The following is a 13,503-nucleotide window of genomic DNA, read 5'->3' as shown; positions in this document are numbered from 1 at the left end:
TTCTTTAAATTTGAGCTTTATGTGTTCTGATGGAACATGTTACATGCCCTATTGGTGGCTGGAAATATGAAAATGGCTTAGAAATACTTGGCGTTCAGAATAAACTAATTTGTAGTCGTTATAGTTGAATTGTTGTCGAAACAAAGTGTTGTTCTTGTGAGTTGCTCTGCAGGGGTGTGGCTTGTTGTTGCAGGGCCTGAATATGTCCTAATGTGGGTTAGGGTGCTTCTAGTCGAAGCCACATGAATTAAAGGCGTCACAAAATAAAGGCTAGACGCCCTATTTTGATATCGTATTTTTGAATAAGTCGTTTGGAGTGTATGTTGTATATTGTTGGTATGAATTGCTGCAGGTTGTTGTTGTTGGTTGGCTGTAGGTATTAGGTACCTAATTGTAAATTTGGATAGGGCACATTATAGGGGAGGTGCTGCCCAATTTTCGTTAACGCCTTAACAAACTAAAGAACTAGTCGAGGAAACGACTAAGGGAATAGATTCCATTAGCATTAAGGCGTAACCTCAGCTACTGAAAAGTTAAGAGTAGTTGATATTCGTATTACTTTATATTGAATAGGTTCAGAAGAGGACGAGGCGAGCAGGATAAAGGGTAACTCCCAAGAGGTATGTAAAGCTTTCTTGTGGCATGTTTTGGTATAAGCACGTACAATTATCTTTCTTTCCTTTTGGCAAGTTTTAGCCTTAAGTGAATGGTATGTGGAATGTGGGAATAATTCCATTCCCGGAACTCCAGGTATGCCCCATAATCCCTAACTACAGTTAAGTGTTAACGCCCCTACAAGGATTGAGTATTACCTGTTAAGACTTCTACGTGCTAAAAGAATAGTGTATGGGAAACTATCTTTCCCTTCTCTTGATATGTATTTGGTACGAAAGTGAGATTTGAATGCCATAGTGGCTCACCGAGCCCTATAATGGGTCGGGTATGAAATATGTGTATGAAGGTCATCTGAAACAAAGTACAGACTACATAAAGCTTATTCTCTTTCTTCTTTTGGGCATGCCTTTGTCTTAGTTGTAAGTTAAATATGATCTGAGCTCTAGGGTAACTCTATTCTCAAACATTTCTTATTTACTTATGAATATTGAACTCCTACAGTAGTCGAACTATTTCCTTGGAAACTGTTATATGCTATAGAGATAACAAATATACAAGCTCCAAGTCTTACAGACTATATGTTAACAAATGTTTCTGGTTCCATAAGCAATTTGGCTTTACTTTAGTACGTGTCTAAGGACCCCAAAACACTAGCTAATATAGCCCCTAATGGCATTTAAAGGGCATTTAAGGTGATTACATTACAATCCTGATTCTCAGACAATAGCTTAATTTTCTTCTACAGTTGAGTCTTCGATAATGATTTAAATTGCATATAGTTGCTCATTACTCTACTCGTGTATACTGTGACCCATCTTTCCCTGAGTCCCGGGCCAGGATATGTTCTCGTGCAAAGTTCACTGCATTATTCACTGAGTCCCTCAATAGAGGGCCAGGATACGTGTATAAATATATGATGATGTGTTGTAATAAGGTGGTGATGGCACTGGGGCCATGATGGTTTTACAGAGATGATTTACAGAGATGATTCACCGGACCCCCGAAAGGGCCGGCTATATCATATGACTCGAACATGCATGTTTTTGTAATTCATAAAGTACAGGTACAGGTTTCTGAATTGATATCTTATCCCCTGATTCTCTATCTCAGATATGTTTCGAGTTGTATTATATTATGTTTTACATACTCAGTACACATATCGTACTGACCCCCTTTCTCGGGGGGCTGCGTTCATGCCCGCAGGTACAGATACAAATTTTGGGAGTCCGTCAGCTTAGGATTCCATGCAGCTCAGCTGGAAGAGGCTCCATTGTATCGGAGCCTAGTTTTTGATACTGTCCACGGATGTATAGAAATTGTTTTATCCATTCAGGGGTACGGCGGGGGCCCTGTCCCGCCATATGTTGTCATTTATATGTTTAGAGGTCTGCAGACATGTATATGTGGGTTGTGTATGTCAGTTTGATTAAGCTGGGTCTACATGATATATGATATATGTTATTATGTTATGGCAGCCTTGTCGGCCTGCGTGCCCTGTCATGTTGTGATACAAACGAAAAGGGCTACAGTTTATGAAAATGTTATCGCCTAGTGGGGCTCTGTTATATGATATTGTCTTATTCACGATTCAATGTGACCTCAGCTAATAGATATGTGTACGGGGGGTCCAGGTCGGACCCCAGTCGCGGCCTATGGGGTTGGGTCATGACAGAAGTGGTATCAGAGCAGTTCGTCCTCAGAGTGTTTGCAGATCGTGTCTAGTAGAGTCTTGTTTATCGGTGTGTTGCGCGCCACATCTATAAACAGGAAGCTATAGGACATTTAGGATGTTACTTTCCTTCTACATCTGAGATCGTGCTTTAGATCTGAGTCATAGGAAAAATTCCTTATACTAACCTTGGATCTTAACAGAAGGACGACACCAATAGAAGAAAGTAATTGATGACATGGAAAGTTACAAAGCATGCAAGTAAGTGAAGTAAAGCCACGGAAGATATCCATCGGGTAAGGTATTGAAATATAAAGTTGAAACCTGAAAGAAAAGCAGACAAAAAGTGCAACAGATGTAGTTTGGAGTTGGACATATGAGGTAAGTCAAGTATTTTTATATTATTGTTAACGTTGAAAGCCCTGTGTGGCTGCGATATGAGATGACATTGAAAGCCCTGTGTGGCTATGATATGATATGTATATATATATATGTTGGCCCTGTGAGGCATTGTTGGTATTTTCTGCGTGCAGGTTTTGGCATAAGTAAGAAATGTAGAGGAAACTTTGTCGAAATTTTCCCAGAACAAGGAAAAGGGAATGAAACATAGATTTTTAGGATGTCCTGGAGATTGATATCAAGTACCCTTATTATGTTAATTAAAACTATAAGAGGTACTCTTCATGTCATCAATAAGGGATACTTTGCTTACTCGAGGAAATTATTTTGAAGAAACAAAAGTCTGTCTGAGCAGTACAGTTCAGACCGTAGTATCTCCAACCGTAATTATGTTGTAAAAAAAAAAAAAGAGGCTCAGGATGAAGGATAAGATGTCACGCGAACGAGTATCACTCTTTTTGGGAAAAAAATACCAAACCTCCAATTCCTAATTGTAAATCAGATGAGTTGTTTATAGCTTGAGGATAAACTCAGAAGGAGACCAGGTAGGTCAAGTATTAGAAGAAGTACTGTGATGTTTAAGAGGTTCTAATTTCTTCCAACAATAGTTGGAAAATGATGTACGATAATAGTTTATAATTTGCCACCGATTAATTGGGGAAAGAACTTCTAATAAAAGCACCTCAAAGAGATGTCAGGAACCAAATATATATACGAGTTAAAAGGGGGATAGGTAAGTATGAACTGAACAGTGTGATATGAGTATGCAGGGATAAATTGGAGCCACTAGTAAGACGCACTTAGTACGCGTTGCCTAAGTTAAAGGCCTGCATTGAGAATGCAGTAAGAGCATGGGGCTTAAGATACAAAGAAATGACGCGGGTACACCACGTCGCCCCAAAAATAGTGGAACCCTCAAGGGACGAGGATGGCAAACTTAAGGAATAATTGGCACAACTTGTATTCGTCCCAAGAAACAAAGGATATAGGTTGGGACAAAGCCACTACTTTAAGAAAACCTGGAATAGTTATTCCCAGAATACTAGTACCGCCTAATTGAAATTGGAATGACTACAAGTACATACAGAGGAAAGCACGAGTACCCTCTAAAGGGGGGAAGTTAATGAGAAAATGGAAAAAGTAAGGTGAAGGCAATCGATATGGTAATATATTTGAGATGGACGTCTAAACTTCAATAAGATATCCTGCCGAACCAAGTTAGAAAGGTCTGGAAGCCACCAGTAATTGAACGAAAGCCAGAATGCTACATAAGGCAGCGTTAAGAAGTTTGTGACGAGACCCTGAACAACATAACACTAGAAGGTGGCTGCGTATAAAAATAGAAGAATGTACCAATGAAAGGATATTGAATAATTCAAGAGACACTACGAAGGATAATGATAACATGCTAGACCAAAAGCCAAAATGTTGGTTATAGAGTTAGTCGCAAATGATATTGCGATAGATAAATAACCAAAAAAAAGAATAGAAAGCCTCTTGTGGTAGAAAATATGGAGAACATAAAATGAATAAAGGATCGTGGAGCTAAAGGTCTACACCGATACTAGATGCAAGATAACAGACGAAAAGATGGGGCAAAACATAAAGACTCGCGAGACAACGCTGAGGTAAATCTGGAGCTAAGTTGAGTGCCCGCACCTCGTGGAAAAGGTTATAATGAAACGCGACCTGAAGACTTCCCATGGAGGTCACCCATCCCAATATTACTCTCGCCCCAGCACGCTTTACTTCGAAATTCTGATGGAACTTAATACGTTAGTGCTGGTATGATCACGCGAGACAGAAGCATCTGACTAGTAACGGAGAAACGAGATGAGATTATGTACCCGGAGTATTATAAGATATGGTAAAGAAAATCGTAACAAGGTCTTAAGAAAAACAAGAAGGATTAGCTATTTTCTAACTGACGACATACTTGAGTGCCACAGCTCTTCAACATAGAACTAGTTAATGAGAGGAAAACCGCAGAATGGCTATATAGGCCAGTGGGCGAGGGAATTTCGACACCACTTGGTAGCCAACTCTGAGGGCGAAAAAGCAAACGCCAAAGGTAAGGGTACTAGCGGATGTAATTTACAAATGATAGGAAGCAGTGCCCAAGGTCGGAAATCCCACAATATGACCAGGACTACAAAACTCATTTTGCACTCTAGCGCCAGATGACTCTGGAGGGAATGTTACTTGTGGAATAACGATATTAGTCCCTACTCCTTCGATCAAAGGTTACCTAATCTTCCGAGAAGGTGTAAAATTATATAGTAAAAAAAAAACATGGTAGGACTATTATCCCAAACAAAGGAGCCCAAGTTGCAACTAACTACCGAGAGGTGCAAAGATAAGTTAAGCCAAACTACCGAGATGGAATTAGTACTACGGGTAAAGTAAGACATGGCCACGATTGGACCAAAGATCTACCCCAACCTCGAGTGTAGGAAGGGAGGAAAGGCAGGGCAAGATATGAGGACTAGCGAGGTAACGCTAGGATGCTTCTTGTACACTCTTGTATTCTTGTAAAGGTAAAAGAATGACACAAGATAATGTGTCTAGAGGATTATAAGCGGGGGTAAGGGAAATTGTGAAAAGGTTTAAGTAAAACTGACTGAACTAGCTGGTTACTATAGGATAGCGAGCTTCTATGCCAAAACTCTTTTGGAATTACACCAGATCATGTTAGACAAAGCACAGAATGACTACGAGCGCCGTTATATGGGGGGACTGCAACATTATTCGGTAGCCAACCCTAAGGATTGGAAAAAGAGGGGAAGAAGGACCCAAAAGATCGAATGCCAGTTAAAGTCCTGAAAAGAGTCGAGAAAGACTATACGAGGCTAACGGTTCCCAAATTATCCATGTCATTACGCACCCATTTTATACTTGGTAAGAGTAGGGTGCTATATGAGTTGTTGTGATTAGGCTAAGGAATCAGCCCATTTGCTTCCAATCAAGAGCACCTATGCTGCTGAAATTAGGGGGAGTTATAGAACATGGAGAATGGTAAGGTTCCGTGAGGTTTCCTCCTCTAATATCCAGATAAAGGGACTTCAATTATAATTAATGCCTTGAGATCAGTCCAAGAAGAGGTCAGGAGCACAAACAGGTCTTAGTACCACATTTCTCCCTCGAGTTACTAAACAGACTGAGCGCACTATTAGACGCTATAAGATATGTCACAAGCCGGGAGATTAACTTCGAAGGTAGCCGGAATGATTATCCATCACTTATCAAGTTTCCTACAATAATAATTACTACACTAGTATTCCAATGGCCTCGACATGATTAAGCAAGCTATTGACTAAAAGCCCAGAGTCGGCAGGAATGACATACAGATAATCGACGTCGACATATAGAGTTCAAGTTGATGATTGGATGTTCATCATAGGGTCACCTAGAAAAGGAACTTGACCCAGAATATATTAGGCTGTATCAAGTTACTTATAAGGTGGGCAACGTGGCTGGTAAGTTGAGCTTACCACTTGATTTGGAGACCATACACCCAGCCTATCAGATATAGATATTTTGCGAATGTACTAGCGATCCACCCATAGTATGTTTTATAAATGAAGTCCATGAGATGAAAGAGTTATCCTATGAGGAGAAACTTATTTCCATCGTCGATTGGTAAATTAGAAGGTTGTGAACTGAGGACGTGCCTTCCGTCAAGGTACTGTGGCAAAAATCAAAACCAGAAAAGGGGATGACCTAAGGAATTAAAAAGAGGACATAACACACCAGGTCAACAGGTAACCCCAACTCCTGAAACTCGTATACTAAGTACTTCGATGGAAATATGTGTAAGGAAATAGAAACGAATCCCCCGATGGTCTATATAAGTTCTAAGGGAAGTTTTGTTTAACATTCGGGGACGAATGTTCTAAAGGGGGGAAGGATGTTACACCCCACCCTTTTTAAACTCAGAATGTCTCATAAGTTCCTTGGACATTATCATGTGAGCCGGATACGCTACGACACTATCAAACGGCTCTAAGGAAGGGAGAATGTGATACCCCATACTAGAGAAGGTTAGAAGGGGAATCATAAGAATCCGGAAGGAATCGGAGGCCAAGTACGAGTCGTAGGACTCGACTTATCTACGTAAGCTACTAATTTAGAAATCTTACATACATGAGTTACTTGATTACATACCAAGCTTACGTAGAAAGGGTTTCATAGGCTCTTAAAGTGAAACGAGATTACGAACCTACGAGAGGGAGCAAAAACTAGTTTCCGAACTTACGAAAGTGAAGCAAGCAGGTGACTAGCAGGCAGGTGACTCACCTACTTGGGATGGACCCCACGCTGCCACGTGGCAGTTTTGTGTTGGAAGCTTGGACGAGGTGTCACCCTAGGAGGCTGCCACGTGTCACCCTAGGGGACTGCCACGTGTCACCTCCTAAGGAGGTGTATATATACATGTTGGCTGACTCTTTAACTCATTTTCCATCCAAAAACATCAGCCAAATGAGAGGAAAAACGTGAAGAACCAAAAGGAACAAGGCAGCAACATTTTTGAAGAATTAAAGGTGAGTTTTCCAATTTTCTTCCGTGAATTAATTATATACGGTGTACCTTAAGTATGTGGATACGTATATATGTATTTTAAGACCTTCATGGAAGTAAAACTCCAGCTTTGCAATTGGAATTTGGAAGAGAAAATAAGAGAAAGTCGAAGGAGAAAATGTTAAGAATTAATTAACCAACCCGTTTTTGGAAGGGACAGTGGTTAGTAATATTGGTATAACTTCTTGTGTACAGATTCGTTTCGAGTGATTTAATATGTTTTGGAAAGGTATTTCGTGGTTCTATAACGTTCATTCAGACTCCAAAATCCAGTTCTACTTTTATCAGCTTCAAAAGTGGTGATGAAGTGTAGAGGAGGTACTGCCCAGATTTGGTTTTGGAAATTCTACACGGACAGCTGTAAGTATTTTGGTCATATCTTTTTGTACAAAATTGATGTAGGGATGATTCGAAATTGTTTGCGACCCTAAGACATATGTCTATAACTTTCATTAAGGGAGTAAATCCTGTTTCCCTCCATTACCCCTTCGAAACGAAGCGACAAGGTGAAACAGTAAACTGTCCAGATTTCACATTTTGGATAGTTTTGGCGAGTTTGACAAGTTTAACGTAAGGTAAGGTTTCTTCTTTAAATTTGAGATTTATGTGTTCTGATGGAGCATGTTACACGCCCTATTGGTGGCTGGAAATATGAAAATGGCTTAGAAATACTTGGCGTTCGGAATAAACTAATTTGTAGTCGTTATAGTTGAATTGTTGTCGAAACAAAGTGTTGTTCTTGTGAGTTGCTCTGCAGGGCTGTGGCTTGTTGTTGCAGGGCCTGAATATTACCTAATGTGGGTTAGGGTGCTTCTAGTCGAAGCCACATGACCCCTCGTTATGTATAATTAAAGGCGTCACAAAATAAAGGCTAGACGCCCTATTTTGATATCGTATTTTTGAATAAGTCGTTTGGAGTGTATGTTGTATATTGTTGGTATGAATTACTGCAGGTTGTTGTTGTTGGTTGGCTGTAGGTATTAGGTACCTAATTGTAAATTTGGATAGGGCACATTATAGGGGAGGTGCTGCCCAATTTTCGTTAACGCCTTAACAAACTAAAGAACTAGTCGAGGAAACGACTAAGGGAATAGATTCCATTAGCATTAAGGCGTAACCTCAGATACTGAAAAGTTAAGAGTAGTTGATATTTGTATTACTTTATATTGAATAGGTTCAGAAGAGGACGAGGCGAGCAGGATAAAGGGTAACTCCCAAGAGGTATGTAAAGCTTTCTTGTGGCATGTTTTGGTATAAGCACGTACAATTATCTTTCTTTCCTTTTGGCAAGTTTTAGCCTTAAGTGAATTGTATGTGGAATGTGGGAATAATTCCATTCCCAGAACTCCAGGTATGCCCCATAATCCCTAACTACAGTTAAGTGTTAACGCCCCTACAAGGATTGAGTATTACCTGTTAAGACTTCTACGTGCTAAAAGAATAGTGTATGGGAAACTATCTTTCCCTTCTCTTGATATGTATTTGGTACGAAAGTGAGATTTGAATGCCATAGTGGCTCACCGAGCCCTATAATGGGTCGGGTATGAAATATGTGTATGAAGGTCATCTGAAACAAAGTACAGACTATATAAAGCTTATTCTCTTTCTTCTTTTGGGCATGCCTTTGTCTTAGTTGTAAGTTAAATATAATCTGAGCTCTAGGGTAACTCTATTCTCAAACATCTCTTATTTACTTATGAATATTGAACTCCTACAGTAGTCGAACTATTTCCCTGGAAACTGTTATATGCTATAGAGATAACAAATATACAAGCTCCAAGTCTTACAGACTATATGTTAACAAATGTTTCTGGTTCCATAAGCTATTTGGCTTTACTTTAGTACGTGTCTAAGGACCCCAAAACACTAGCTAATATAGCCCCTAATGGCATTTAAAGGGCATTTAAGGTGATTACATTACAATCCTGATTCTCAGACAATAGCTTAATTTTCTTCTACAGTTGAGTCTTCGATAATGATTTAAATTGCATATAGTTGCTCATTACTCTACTCGTGTATACTGTGACCCATCTTTCCCTGAGTCCCGGGCCAGGATATGTTCTCGTGCAAAGTTCACTGCATTATTCACTGAGTCCCTCAATAGAGGGCCAGGATACGTGTATAAATATATGATGATGTGTTGTAATAAGGTGGTGATGGCACTGGGGCCATGATGGTTTTACAGAGATGATTTACAGAGATGATTCACCGGACCCCCGAAAGGGCCGGCTATATCATATGACTCGAACATGCATGTTTTTGTAATTCATAAAGTACAGGTACAGGTTTCTGAATTGATATCTTATCCCCTGATTCTCTATCTCAGATATGTTTCGAGTTGTATTATATTATGTTTTACATACTCAGTACACATATCGTACTGACCCCCTTTCTCGGGGGGCTGCGTTCATGCCCGCAGGTACAGATACAAATTTTGGGAGTCCTTCAGCTTAGGATTCCATGCAGCTCAGCTGGAAGAGGCTCCATTGTATCGGAGCCTAGTTTTTGATACTGTCCACGGATGTATAGAAATTGTTTTATCCATTCATGGGTACGGCGGGGGCCCTGTCCCGCCATATGTTGTCATTTATATGTTTAGAGGTCTACAGACATGTATATGTGAGTTGCGTATGTCAGTTTGATTAAGCTGGGTCTACATGATATATGATATATGTTATTATGTTATGGCAGCCTTGTCGGCTTGCGTGCCCTGTCATGTTGTGATACAAATGAAAAGGGCTACAGTTTATGAAAATGTTATCGCCTAGTGGGGCTCTGTTATATGATATTGTCTTATTCACGATTCAATGTGACCTCAGCTAATAGATATGTGTACGGGGGGTCCAGGTCGGACCCCAATCGCGGCCTACGGGGTTGGGTCGTGACACTAGGACCGAGCAGGAAGAGTCTAAGCTATTCTATTGAGACTGATTCCTCAGAGGACCCTAGTTATTCGATCGAGACCGACCCTTCAGAGGACTCCCAATATACGAGTAAGGATGATTCCCTAGGAGGCCCAACGACGATAGCCCCATAATGTCCAATGATTCGGGAAGCTGTTCTGGAAGCCCCGCTAGTTGCTTTGATGACGGAGCACTATGTCAGGCCGGCTTCTAAGGTAAGTGTTACTGCGTACTCAAGCCCCTTATCTTGGACGTCGGTAAACCAGAGGTCGCCGGGTTATTTGTGTCTCGTGGACTCAAGTGAAGGAGATCATGAAGGACAGACAAGTAGATGGTACACAGATGAGGAGGAAGAGTATACTTCACCTCCTAGGTCACCGGGACGAACAAGGGACTAATTGAGCTACAGGCACAGGATAGGTGAAGTGTTGTTAACTATATGGGGTAATTTTGTCAGTGTTATTTGGAGATAGTATAGAAGGCCCTGTGTGGCTGTGATAGAAAATGTGATAAACATATGTATATATTGGCCTTGTGAGGCATTATGGCGGTAATATGACATGAAACGAATATATATATATATACATGTTGGCCCTGTGAGGCATTGTTGGTATTTTCTGCATGCAGGTTTTGAGATAGTAAGAAGTGTAGAGGAAACTCTGTCGAAATTTTCCCAGAATGGGGAAAAGGAAATGAAACATAGATTTTTGAGATGTCTGAGAAGTTGATACCAAGTACCCCTATTGTGTTCAACTAAAGCTGTAAGAGGTACCCTTCAGGTCGTCGATAAGGGGCACCCTTTTCACTTGAAGAATTTTGTTTCAGAGGAACAAAAGCCTATTTAAGTAGTAAAATTCAGACTACGGTATTTCTAGTCGTATTTGTACTGTAGAAATATAAATAGAGGGCTCAGGGTGAATGATAAGATGCCCCGCAAATGAGTTTCACTCTTTTTGGAAAAAAATACCAAGCCCTCAACTCCTATTGTAAATTAGACGAGTTGTTCATAACTCAAAGATAAACTCGGAATGAGACCAGGAGGGTCAAGTATTAAAATAAGTACTATGATGTTTCAGAGATTCTGGGTTCTTTCAACAATGGTTGAAAAATGATTTATGATAGCAGTTTATAGTTCTCCACCGACTAATTGGGAAAAAAAACTCCTAACGGAAGCATCTCAAGGAGATGTTAGGGACTGAATACGAATACGAATTAAAAGGGGGATATGTAAGTATGAATTGAATAGTTTGATAAGAGTATGCAGGGATAAAATGAAACCACTAGTAAGACGCACTTAATATGCGTTGACTAAGTTAAAGGCCTACGTTGAGAACTCAGTAAGAGCATGGGGCTTAAGATACAAAAAAATGACGCGTGTACACAACGTCGCCCCAGAAATAGTGGAACCCTTAAGGGAAGAGGACAACAAACTTAAGGAATAATTGGTGTAATCTACATTCACCCCAAGGAATAAAGGACATAGGTTGGGGTAAAGCTACTACTTCAAGAAAACCTTAAATAGTTATCGTCGGAATACTAGCACTGCCTAATTGGAATTGGAACGACTATAGGTGCTAAGTAATTCTTGGAAACGGGAAAGTAGAAGGTGGCCTTGGATGAGTTGTCCCCTGGGTCACATTATTCAAGTATCGATTAGTAGAAAAGACATCACATTAGATATGGAAAGGTTCTCATCGCTTCGTAATTTAGTCAAGGATCCGTACACGGATAGTCAGGTTATAAAATATGCAGATAGATGGAGACATGATGCAGTATCAAATAGATTGGTGAAAGGAATTGGATAAAAATTGAGATTGGACATAGAGATGTAGAACAAAGTACAGACAAATAAAAGTATGAGTACCCTCTAAAGGGGGGAAGTTAATGAGAAAATGGCAAGAGTAAGGTGAAGGCAATCGATATGGGAATATATATGAGATGGACGTCTAAACTTCACTAAGATATCTTGCCGAACCAAGTTAGAAATGTCCGAAAGCCGCCAATAATTGAATGGAAGCCAGAATGCTACATAAGGCAGTGTTAAGAAGTTTGTGACAAGACCCTAAACAACTTAACACTAGAAGGCGGCTGCGTATAAAAATAAAAGAGTGTAACCATGAAAGAGACATTACGAAGGATAATGACAACATGCTAGACCAAAAGCCAAAATATTGATTATAGCGTTAGTCGCAAATGATGTTGCTATAGATAAATAACCATAGAAAAAGGAATAAAAAGCCTGTTGTGGTAGAAAATAAGGAGAACACAAAGTGAATAGAGGATAGTAGAGCTAAAGGTCTACGCCGATACTGGATGCAAGATAACAGACGAAAGGACAGGGCAAAACATAAAGATTCGCGAGATAACGCTAAGGTAAATCTGGAGCTGAGTTGAGTGCCCCACACATTATGGAAAGGATTATAATGAAACACGACACGAAGACTTCCCAAGGAGGTCACCCATCCCAGTATTACTCTCGTCCCAGCACGCTTAACCTCGAAAATCTGATGGAACTTAATGTGTTAGTGCTGGTATGATCATGCGAGATGGAAGAATCAGAACTAGCGGTGGAGGAACGACATGAGATTATGTTCCTGGAATACTATACGTTATGTTAAGGCAATTGTGATAAGGGCTTAAGCAAAATAAGAAGGATTAGCTAATTGCTAACTGACGACACATTCAAATGCCACAACTCTTCAACATAGTATCAGTTAATGAGAAGAAAACCACAGAATGACTATATGGGCCAGTGGGCGAGGGAATTTCGACACTACTTGGCAGCCAACTCTGAGGGCGAAAAAAAAAGCAAAACCCAAAAAGGTAAGGGTACTAATTGATATAATTTGTGGAAGTCAGGAAGCAATACCCAAGGTCAAAAATTCCACAATATGACCAAGACTACAAGACTCACTTCGCACTCCAGCACCAGATTACTCTAGAGGGAAGGTTACTTGTGGATTAACAATATTAGTCCCTTCTCCTTCGATCAAAGGTTACCTACTCCGCCGAGAAGGTGTAAAATTGTAGAGTAAAAGAGTGGTAGGACCTTATGGAGTCCCCACAGTTATTATCCCAAGCGAAGGAGCCCAAGTTACAATTAACTACCGAGAGAGGCGAAGATAGGTTAAAACCAAACTATCAAGATAGAATTGATACTACAGGCGAAATAATATGTGGCCACGATTAGACCAAAGGTCTATCCCGACATAGAGTGTAGGATAAGGGAGAAAAAGGCAAGGTAAAACATGAGGACTAGCGAGATCACGCTAAGATACCTCTTGTACCCTCTCATATTCTTGTAAAGGTGAAGAATGACATATGATAATGTGTCTAGAG

The 13,503-nt window shown here is 40.2% G+C and overlaps 1 pseudogene; it reads right to left on the bottom strand.

Moving 5' to 3' along the window:
• Positions 1-12,589: 12,589 nt before the first annotated feature.
• On the bottom strand, positions 12,590-12,709 carry LOC129890960 (5S ribosomal RNA; annotated as a pseudogene).
• Between the last annotated feature and the right edge of the window lie 794 nt (positions 12,710-13,503).

Source organism: Solanum dulcamara, chromosome 5 (genome assembly GCF_947179165.1).
Source record: "Solanum dulcamara chromosome 5, daSolDulc1.2, whole genome shotgun sequence".
In the NCBI taxonomy this organism is placed as follows: Eukaryota; Viridiplantae; Streptophyta; class Magnoliopsida; order Solanales; family Solanaceae; genus Solanum; species Solanum dulcamara.
The sequence above is the reverse complement of the archived record's forward strand: the minus strand, read 5'-3'. Positions and strand labels throughout refer to the sequence as shown.